Genomic DNA, 9,183 nt, shown 5'->3' with positions numbered 1-9,183 from the left:
AGGGAGACCATAAAGGGGCAAAACTCATCAAACTAGAGGCTTAAGATCAGAGCCTTTTACTACGTGCCAGCTACACCTGAGATTAAGGGGAAGCCGTGAAAACAGAAAGTTCTGTGATCCAAGAGTTAAACCCAATCTGGCCACTTGCTCCCCTCTGACAACTTCTCACACGTCTGGTTCCACTCCAGCCCCCTCGCTGCCCCTCCCTCCTGCCACAGGGCCTTGGCACATGCCGATCCAGCTCCTGGAACTCTCTGCCCCAGGTCACCCGCTGGCCTCACTCAGGGCTTGCACAAGTGCCGCCTGACGTGCACCGGCTTTGTTCTCACCTGCTCTGTGTGTGTGTTACTCGTCCTCCCCCACCAGAATGGGAGCAAGGACTTTGCTCACAGCTGGGCTGTGGCCCCAGCGCCTAGAACTGGGTCCGGCCATCAGGTGCCTTTAATAAACATGTGCGTGATGAATGGCTCTGGTCAGCGTCCCTCTGGGGTGTCCACCTGTGAAGCAGCTACGCACACATCCGTGGTAAAGGCTCTTAGGATAACACGTTCCTCTGAGCGTGGACGGCTTCCTCTCTCCCACAGCCACCAGCTTCCCTGTCCCTCTCCCTGCCTCCACGTGGCCCATGTCTGTGACAAGCCGGCAACAGTCACTGCTGCTCTGTCAGGGATGCCTCGAGCTAATTCCTGCAACTGCCAGAGAGGATGCCTTAATACCTCTGCACAAGACAGAGTAATTATTTCTAAACATAGCCGCCTCCCCCCGTGCTGTCACTATCAGATGCTGGGAACTCTGTAGTCAGTGCCCTAACTCCCAGCCGGGGGAACCCCGGGTCATGTAGGCATCCCCTGAGGGCACCCAATGGGCACAGGCCACACACACCACCCAGCTCACGGGCCCTGCCTCCCCAACTGAACTGGGCTGACAGACACCGGCACCGACCAGGGCCTGGTGGCCTCCGGGGTTCATTCGCCCTGATCTCAACCCTCCACCCTACTCGCCAATCACCTGGCCCCACCCTGCCCTATCCCTAACTCCTGCCTAGCTCCCTCATCCGGGGCGGGGGGGGGGGGGGCCTCCCAGTACAAGACTAGCAAGGCTAAGAGAGGAGAGAAGACCACCCCCATATTCCTTTCAGGAAACTGAGATGAGAAATCTGGGGACCACCTCCCAGATGGGAAATGTCTAGAAAAGGCCAATCCAGAGACAGAAAACAGATGGGCAGCTCCCTGGGAGAGGGGGACATGGGAGTCATAGCTAGAGCATATGAGGTTTCCCTTAGTGGCAATGGAAGTTCTACTCTTCTACTGCAGCCGTCCTTGCACAGCTATGTGAGCATTCCAGAAGCCACTCAGCCGCACATTTCAGACAACGAGTTGTAGGGTATGTGGATCATATTTTGACGAAGCCGTTGAACAAAAAAAGTAGAAGGCTCTGTAGCAGTTTCCTGGATTCCACATGTTTGGACGACCGTGCACGTGCAAATCGCAAAAGGAACGCGGGTTTGCACGCTCCGTTCACTGCTCCGCTGTTGGAGCAGTAAGAGCCCCTCCCCAAACCCACAGAAGGGCCGGGGAGCCCACACCCAGCTGTGGGGACGGTGGGGAGGGCAATGAGGAAGGAAAGGGCAGTGCACGAGGCTCAATGATCATGAACTCCCAACTGACCCTGCCCCCAAATCGTATTCAGTATGAGGCAGTCTTCACGAGCCACAGTCAGCACACGTGTTACCAACACGTGTTACGGCCACCGCCTGGTCCACTACTTCCCTCCGGCCCCAACCACTGGGCTCTCCTGGGCATCTCCCCACCCCACAATGCCCCAGAGACTGCCCGTACCCACAGAATCCTCTGTCATGCCAAGGTCTGAGGGCTAGTGCGGGCATCGGTGGCTAGGTCCACAGAGGGGGGACAGGGTGTCTCCACCCTCAAGCTCGCAGGCCAGCCAGACACCCGTTCGGAGGGACGGTCCCACAGCATCTTGGCTAGGGCTGTCCTTCCCACGGCGCAGAACCGTGAGCCAATCACAGCGCCCCAAGAGGCCCACGGAGCCTGCGTGAGGACGCACACACCCTCCTCCCCACGTGTCCTGGCGCCATCGCCCAGTGACTGCCCACCCAGCAAGCCCGCAACCGTTAAAACACACGAGTGTCACTCAGGCCTTACCTGCCCCTGCCTTGGCGTGTCTGCACAGGTCGGAGCTAAACGCAGGAGGTGCGGCGGTGGTCAGCAGAGCTGGTCCTACAGGAGACGCAGACCTCAGAGTCGGCAACAGGAAGCATCCCAGGACACCACGAGACTCAGTGGACGGGCTGGTGAGCGTCGCTGGGGACACGCGAGGCGAGCTCTTCTCGTGGCCAAGACGGACCCACGAACGGACCCGCAGGGCAGGCTGGTGTGGGGGTCGCGGGCAGTGACGGAGATCTCGCCGGCAGCCCAGGCCGACAGTCAGGACTCGCCGAATGTTCCCCGTCCTCCCCGCGGCAGGTCACCGAAAAATTAGGCGGCCGCGGTATCCGTTCTGCTTTCTGAGCTCCGCAAACCCTGAGCGGCAAAACGACGCCAGGCGCACCCTGTAGGCCGTGGAGGGGGGGTGCCAGCAGAGGAGGCCCGCCGTGGTCCCGCCACAGGCCCATCTACCTCCTGCGGGTCCGCGCCCTTCCTGATTCCAAGGCTGGAAGGCACCCCGAAGGCGGTGACCTGACCCGCGGGCTCCGCGCGGGCTCTGGCCCGGCTCTCCAAGCACGCATGCGTCTTCGCGGTATCCCAGCCTCCCTGGCGGCAGGGCGGGGCCGCTTACTCTTCACCCGCACCCGAGTCGTCGTCGTTTCCCAGCTTCCCTCGCTGCAGGACGGAGCCCTGTGCTCTCCAAGCACGCATGCGTCATCGCCGTATCCCAGCCTCCCTGGCGGCAGGGCGGGGCCGCTTACTCTTCACGCGCACCCGAGTCGTCGTCGTCTCCCAGTTTCCCTCGCGGCAGGACGGAGTCCTGTGCTCTGCAAGTACGCATGCGGCATCGTGGTTTCCCAGCCGCCCTCACCGCAGGGCGGAGCCTCGTGCTCTCCGAGTGCGCCTGCGTCCTCATGGTTTCCCAGCCGCCCTACCGCGCCGCTAGGAACCACGTGGCGGGTGGGTTGTGGGCAGTTCAGGCCCTGGCCCTTGAAGTGCACCCGCTCACACCACGGCGACCGCAGTGTGCCCCGCCGTGGCCACCGCGGAGTGGCACTACGCATGGCTTAGCCACGGGTCGGATGGGGGCGGCGCAGCCTACATTGGACTTGGCGCGAGTGAGGGGTAAGTCTTGACCGGGGTGAAGACATGAGATGTCTGGGTTTATTAACGCAGAAGAGCCCGTCTAATTCTGCGTTGACTAGCCGTTTTATTGAAAACAAGTTTTCTAAGGGAAATGTCACTGCAAGTTCCCAAGGACTGAAAGAACTTTTTGTGAGTGACTGATAGATACTGAAATGGGGGACTGAGACTTTTCCGATGCCTTATGTCAACGGTCCCCTAAACAAGGAGGTGGAAAAGCAGAAACACACCGAATGAGAGACGTGCAGTCCCCAGTGTGAGGACGTCGGGAGGCTGAGAGAGCTGGGTGACCTGGCCAGGGACCGGGACAAAGGTCATGACCTGCAGGTTGGGGGCGGGGGGGGGGGGGGAACCTCGCTGGTGTGTGCCCAAAGAACTTCCCCAAATCGTGGAAATTGAATACTTGGAAGGCCGAGGTGAGGCACAGGTGCGGCAAGGTCCGGTGGAGTCCCGGGGACCTTGCCCAAGCTCCATGCAATGAGGTTCTCCCCCTCCACCCACACCTCTAGGGGTTACCTGAGGCTCATTCTTGGGGGAGTAAACAAGACAGACCCAGACTCAGGGATATCAGCTCACGGAGGGTGGGGTCGGGCACAGTGTCAAACAAGAAGAGGCTTGAATAGAAGTGTCCATGTTGAGAGCAACAGCCCCACCCAGCCAACCCCCCTGCCAGCTCCAGAACACCAGAAGCCGGACCTCAACCCCACCCTAGGCAAGAGATCAGAGGCTCCTTCTCTGCAGAGACTAAAACGTCCTCCAGAGGAAAGATTTACAAACATACTGACATTTGGGAGTCGAACTAAAAAGCAAGCTGTCTGTCCTTCCCTGTGGTGAAGCCCGTGGCCAGTGTCAGTGCTCAGACCTCAGCCACTGCTGAGCGCTCCTTTAGACTCCAACAGTGGTACCTGTATCTCGTGTCTGCAGGTTCCCCTGAAACCTCAGAACACTGCTCTGCCCTCTTGTAGCAGGTGGACAGGTCCTGACTTTACCCTCCCCCATAGTCCTCAATCAGTGATTCAGAACAGGGCATAAATGCCCCTGCTCCATCATCATGCAGGTGGGGTAGTCCTGAGGGGTGTGTTTCGCCCCATGTCTCAAGAGTTCTCCGCAGGATCGAGTTCCAAACACACGCAGCAGTGGTTGGTCTCGTAACGCACCCTTTCTTGTTAGCCTTCCCTTCCGTGTTCCACAACCCACTACCCACCTGGGGTGTCTTTCACCTCCTAAATAAATTTCCTGCCATCAAATCCTCAATTTGGGAAGAACCCAAATATAGAGACAGTCTACAAGCTCCCCACGCAGGCACGTATACACAGCCTCCAATAAGCTCGCGCGCTTCACTCTTGAGTGTGTTGGGACAGACAGAGGTCACCAGATATTTGAGAAAAGTCTCCAGGGTGAACAACAGAAACCAAAACAACAAATGGGTGACATTCAGAGCCAGTGCTGTGGTAGCCAGCCTCCTGCGGGTTGGCTCCCCCCTGGTCCTCATGCTCTGTGTGGTCCCCAACCCCTGCCAAGGTTGGCCGACATGACTGATACAATACGGCCAAAGAGACAATCGTTCTCTCTGAGATTAGATTATTAAAAACATTGCAGCTTCTATCTTAGTACTCTCTCTCTCCCTCCCTGATCGCTCACTTTTGGAGGAAGCCAACTGCCATGTCAGGCAGCCATATGGAAAGGCCCATGTGGTGATGAGCGGAGGCCTCCAGCCACCAACCACATGACTGAGCTTCGGAGCAGATCCTCGTCTCTATCCATGCCTTAAGTCACTCTGTTCCTAGCTGATACATTGACCGCAAACTCAGGAGAGATCCTGGGCCGGAACCACCCAGCTAGGTCCTACCAGATTCCTGGCCCACAGAAACTGTAAGACAGGAAATGTTGTTTTAAGCCACAAAAGTATGTCCGGGTGTAATCTGCTATTTAGTACTGATAACTAGTATAAGTACATACTTTGCAAAGAGAAGAAAACCACAAAGGTTTATCTTCCGTGAGATGAAGAAAGGCAAGGCATGGATGAAACAAGAAGAAACAATCAGAGACAATGCCCGGAAGTTACAAACATAAGAACGTAAATCTGAAGTCAGTAGAAGCACCAGAAAATAAAGCTAAGAAAGTTTTCCAGAAAACAGAACCGAAAGTGAAGGAAATGGACAATGGGAGATGTTTTTTCTAATTAGAGTTAGATGATGAAGCCAGGAGATCCATCATCTGACAAATAGGAATTTAAGAACGAGAACACAGAGAAAATCAAGAGAATAAAATTATCAAAGAAATAATACCAGAAACTTTCCCAAAACTGAAGGGCACGAGCCTTCAGACTGAAGGGCACACCAAGTTTCCAAACAATAAAAGAACAAAGGCGTACTTTTATGGCATTTCAGAACACCAAGGATAAAAGCTTTCAGAGAGAGGAAAATTAGGTCATAAAATAGGATCAAAAATCTGAATGGCATCAGACTTCTCAATAGCAGCATGGAAACCAGAATTCAGTGGGAAAAATGCCTTCGAAATTCTAGGTAAAAATAATTTCAAAACTAGGAGTCCATACTCAAGCCAACTGTGAACTGAACATGAGAAGAAGGTATCTGAAGATATTAGAGAAGAATGAACTCCACTAAGACTAGGTAGGAAACAAACAGATAAAGCTGCAAGATCCAGGAAGCATGAACTCCATCACAGGAGTGAGTAAAATAAAGTTCTGGACCAGAACCAGGTAGCAGTCTGGAGGGTACCTGCATGACGGGGCAAGAGTCTGATGGTTCCAGAACAACGTCTCCAAGGAGAAAAGAGGGCCGATAACCTGACAGGCCTGACCGGGTGGAAGCTGGCATGGAAAGGCATGTTGGAAGGTGTACCTAACCCTAAGCGATTATTAATTCTAGAATAAACAAAAAGTACCAAAAAAAAAAAAGCTGTAGTTATGATAATCATAATAAAGAAAATCTGTATGTAGATTTAACCAAAAATTGAGATACTATTTGGAGAAGCTGGAAGAATATCAAAAAGAGGTATAAGATCTTAAAAAAGAGGTGGGAGGGAGGAATGCCTGGCTGGCTCAGTCAGTGGAGTGTGTGACTCTTGATCTCAGGATTGTGAGTTCAAGACCCACATTGGGTATAGAGATTACTTAAAAAATAAAATGAAAGAAAGGAAGGAAGGAAGAAAAAGAAAGAAAGAAAGAAAGAAAGAAAGAAAGAAAGAAAGAAAGATAGATAGATTGGGAGGGAGGGAGGGGTGTAAGTAAGTTAAAAATCTGATCTAAAAGAAAGATCCTAGCCAGGAAGCAGGCCCTCACCAGACACAGGATCTGTCAGTCCCTTGATCGAGGATTTCCCAGCATCCAGAACTTTGAAAAACAAATGTTTGTTGTTGAAGCCACTCTCGTCTATGATAATTTGTTACAGCAGCCTGAACTAAGGAGGTAAATTCTGGAAGAAACTCTTAAGGGCAGATAAGAATGTGAGCGGAGGTGGGGAGAGGGGAGGCTGTGGGTGTCTTTTGCAACCTTGGGACACCATTTGACTTTTAAGACTATTTGCTTGTCCTACACCTTGATTTGTTTCAAGTTATTTTAGTTTCTCAAAAATAAACATTGGGGTACCTGTACAGGAAGTTCTCGCCAATTCGTGCAAGTCCGGTATGTGGCTCGTATAAATGAGCAGAACATCTGAACGGTGTGAATTTGAAATAAATACTGCTCTTTTTCTTTTCAGCTTCACACAGTAGGTAATCCAGAGCAGACTAACAGTTTTGCCTAGGGGATAAGCAAGGGCAAGAAACAAAGACAGAATGGTGGGATTGTAGAGCTTGCAAAGAACTCCCAGGTTCCTGACCCAGAGCACTTCCTGTACAGACTTGTAAACAGCCCCAGAGGTGTCGTGCGAGCCCGCATCTGTGGGTCCTAACCAGCACAGCCAGGACTCCCACCCAGGACGTGTTCTCTGTGTAGCCAGAGCACCTGAGCCCCTCAGGACCACTGTCCAAAGACTGTGCCCAGTGACAAGAGTCTTCCAGAACAATGACCTGGCATGAGGACAGAGTGGAGGGAGAGGAAACAAAGGCGCTGGGAAAATTCGTTCCATACATGCCTAAAACCCTTGAGAGGGGCATCAGAAAAGCCACATGGACTATGGCATGTCTAGAAGGCTCACCCCAGGGGCATCCAGGTGGCTCAGTTGGTTGAGCGTCCAACTCTCCATATCAGCTCAGGTCAAGATCTGAAGCTTGTAGGAGTGAGCCCCACATCCAGCTCTGCACTGAGTGTGAAGTCTGGTTGAGACTCTCTCTCCCTCTCTCTCTCTCCCTCTGCCCCTTCCCCACTTGCTCGTGTATGCACTCTCTCTCTCTCTCTCTCTCTCTGTCTCTCTCTTTCTCAATAACTAAACATTAAAAAAACAAAAGGCTCATTCCATATGCCTAAACTTTTTGTGAAAAAATTGGAAACTTTACAGATCTAACCCCAAAGTCTTTGGCTCAGATTGGAGCTCAAATAAACATGGGCATGGCCACCCTACCCCAGGCACAAGCCCCTCCCTGTGTGGAAACAGGTTCATCCCAGTGCACGAGCTCCAGCCATAACTAAATGCCCCAATTTTCAAATAAAAGGCACTGGACTCAGACATGGAGTAGAATTTTGTCCTGCGGAGCACTTTGTTGTTTAGTGACACCTATTTAAAACATCTGAGGACACCTCTTTTCCAGGGGGCTTCAGGGCCCATTTAAAAGCCACAACAGGAATGCGGGCCTCATGGCTTTATCAGCAACCTCTGCCTACCCACCTCTCTCTGAAGCAACATGATGTAGATAATGCTTCCTGGCTGTTTGCACACAGCAGGCCTACCTCCAAGGACTGATCTGACTCCGTAGAAGGTCCATAAAACAAAGAATGAGCTGTAGAATCCAAGTGGAATTCTGAACCAGAAGTTCTAAGACGATTTTGACCATGGCGTCAGCAGGGGCCTGAGTGCTCAGCTTCCCAGCCAGGCCGCCATCAGGAAACGCTCAGCACACACGTCAAATGTTGGCTCTGTTGAGGCTGCTCAGTACCTGGTGCTGGCCCCAGGGCTGGAGGCCAACCACTGCGCCTCGACCAGAATGAGGAAGGTGAGGTCATGTCCCCGCAGCAGGCAAGGAGACAGAAGGGTAGCAGCGGCCCTGGAGACAGACTCCAGGCTCATGGCCCCACTCCTCATCTCCCCAGCCAGCTGACCTTGGGACCCAGTGCCCAGGGCAGTAACCGTGTACCCACCCCCAGCAGTGACTAGCAGGTATGATGAAGCAACGTATGAAAACCCCAGTGACTGGCACATAGAAGGTTCTCAGTGTGAGCCGAGACCACCAAAACCCCACCTGAATGGACAGGAGGCCGTCACTCCCTTCGTTGATTGGGATTGTGTTGGTTTGCGCCCTGGGAGCCTTCCCGGGGGAAATCTGAAACAGGCCCGTGCCAGGGGGCTGGGGGAGCTGGGAGAAGAGGGAGGCTGCTCAGATAGGTAGGTGCCAGCCTAAGAAGCAAGGGGACTTACAATGAGGTGGGTCTTGCGCGCCACAGGACAAGCACAGCTTGGCATCCACCACCAGAATTGTAGAAGTTTATGGAGAGGCCATAACTGAGTTCAGTCACGTCCACTGTCCAGAAGGTCTCAGCTACACCTTCCTTTCTCAGGGCTGCGTCCTTGCAGACAACTCACAGTGGGAACAACAGGACAGTGGATGGAACATACGTTCCAAGCTCAGGAGACAGGAGGAGCCTCTGACTGTCCAGGGCCAGCTTGTGGACCAACCAGTGGTCACATTCTCTCGTGACCTCCTCCAACAGACAGGCCATGCTTTTGTTTCAGAAATGCTCACCTGTGGTGCAAAG

The 9,183-nt window shown here is 53.3% G+C and overlaps 1 protein-coding gene across 3 annotated transcripts in view; it reads right to left on the bottom strand.

Moving 5' to 3' along the window:
* Nucleotides 1-2,742, bottom strand: part of RBFOX3 (RNA binding fox-1 homolog 3) — a 365,776-nt gene extending 363,034 nt beyond the window's left edge. For 2 of the 3 annotated variants that reach the window (XM_049635558.1, XM_049635559.1), the window contains exon 1: nucleotides 2,166-2,741. The gene's annotated coding sequence lies outside the window, so the exon portion shown is untranslated. Of the gene's footprint in view, nucleotides 1-2,165 lie in introns of all 3 variants that reach the window. The other variant, XM_049635557.1, reaches the window with a different exon arrangement.
* Nucleotides 2,743-9,183: the final 6,441 nt, after the last annotated feature.

The sequence above is a fragment of the Panthera uncia genome, chromosome E1 (assembly GCF_023721935.1).
Source record: "Panthera uncia isolate 11264 chromosome E1, Puncia_PCG_1.0, whole genome shotgun sequence".
Classification (NCBI taxonomy): Eukaryota; Metazoa; Chordata; class Mammalia; order Carnivora; family Felidae; genus Panthera; species Panthera uncia.
The sequence above is the reverse complement of the archived record's forward strand: the minus strand, read 5'-3'. Positions and strand labels throughout refer to the sequence as shown.